The 1,588-nt window shown below is 38.1% G+C and overlaps 1 non-coding gene across 1 annotated transcript; it reads left to right on the top strand.

Moving 5' to 3' along the window:
* The first annotated feature begins 1,099 nt into the window (after positions 1 to 1,099).
* Positions 1,100 to 1,172, top strand: Trnaa-cgc (transfer RNA alanine (anticodon CGC)). The gene has a single exon. It is a non-coding gene; the product is annotated as a tRNA-Ala (tRNA).
* The last annotated feature ends 416 nt before the right edge of the window (positions 1,173 to 1,588 follow it).

Below are 1,588 nucleotides of genomic sequence, written 5' to 3'. Positions count from 1 at the left end.
TACAGGTGTTCCTATCTGGAACTATGGGGCAAATTGGTTAATAGAAAGTATTCAAATATCACATAAATCATTATTCTACTTTGCTTCAAAATTGGTGGTATTACGCTAACTAAAGAATCTATATATAACAATTCTATTATACGTGCCATAGAATATGTTGCTAAGATTGTTCAAAACAGAATTATCTTTATTAACAAAACCTAGAAACCACTCAAAAGTTTAAGAGAATGGGTTGGGGTAAGTGCTCTACCACAGCTCAGTGGTAGAGCACTTGCCTAGCACCTGGGAGGCATGGGTTTTGATAAAAATAAAAGTATTGTGTCCATCTACAACTAAAAATATTTTTTAAAAGAGAATGGGCCAGGTGTGCAAACCTCAGTGACTCTGGAGGCTGAGGCAGGAGGATTGTACACTTAAGGCCAGCCTTGGCAACTTAATGAGAGCCTGTCTTAAAAATTTAAAGAAAAAATATTTTTTTAAAGGATAAGAGGCCAGGCATAATCACGCACACCTGTAATCCCAGCTGCTAAAACAAGAGGCTGAGGGCTGGGGATGTGGCTCAAGCGGTAGCGCGCTCACCTGGCATGCGTGTGGCCTGGGTTCGATTTACAAACAAAGATGTTGTGTCGGCCGAAAAACTAAAAAATAAATATTAAAAAAAATTCTCTCTCTTTAAAAAAAAAAGTTAAAAAAAAATAAAAATAAAACAAGAGGCTGAGGCAGGAGGATCACAAGCTCAAGGCCAGCCTCAGCAACTTAGAGATCCTTTCTCAAAATAAAAGAAAAACAGCTGAGGATGTAGCTCAGTAGTTAAGTGCCTTTGGGTTCAATCCCTGGTACCAAGAAAAAAAAAGATTGAGAAAAAAAAATTATAGTGTGGTTCTTAGAATAAAATACTAATCATCAGTGAAAAGGAATAAGCTACATGTGTAATATGGAACAATGCACAATGTAATTGTGACATTATTTAAGTGGCTGGGTCATATGATTTGCTTTGGTCAATTCGATTCAAGGAATGACACAAATGCACACTAAAAATGAACTTGCATGTTTGGTCTTACCTTCTGCCTTTTGACCTTCAAAGAGCATGACTCTTGCTGGGGATATAGCTCAGTTGGTAGAGTGCTTGCCTCGCATGCACAGGGTCCTGGGTTCAATCCCCAGCACCACCAAAAAAACAAAACAAAAAAATCTCTGGAAATCATCCATCCAGAGATTAGAGGCATGTTGAACAGATTTAAATGAAGCCTGTATCCTGGATGCAAGTCTGTCTGAGCCCTGCCCATCCTCAGTCGCAGAGCCATGGAATAATATTTATGGTAGTAGCCCATTGACTCTTGGGAAGGTTTGTTATGCATCATTATTGAGCAAACAGCCTAAATCCTTTATAGGTAATGTTCAAGGACATGCAAAAATAGTTCTCTGAATATGATCTAACATTATATATATATGGCATTTTGCTGTCAGGTATAACTAATTAGAACAACATGGTGAGGCTTATTTGCCATCACCATGGAAACCTCAGGCCATGTATACTGGGTGGGCAAGAAAGTATAAACAAAGTATAAAGAAAAGGAACCAATAAGCA

This window comes from Ictidomys tridecemlineatus, chromosome 5, assembly GCF_052094955.1.
Source record: "Ictidomys tridecemlineatus isolate mIctTri1 chromosome 5, mIctTri1.hap1, whole genome shotgun sequence".
NCBI classification, from domain to species: domain Eukaryota; kingdom Metazoa; phylum Chordata; class Mammalia; order Rodentia; family Sciuridae; genus Ictidomys; species Ictidomys tridecemlineatus.
This window is presented reverse-complemented; position numbering and strand designations above follow the sequence as displayed.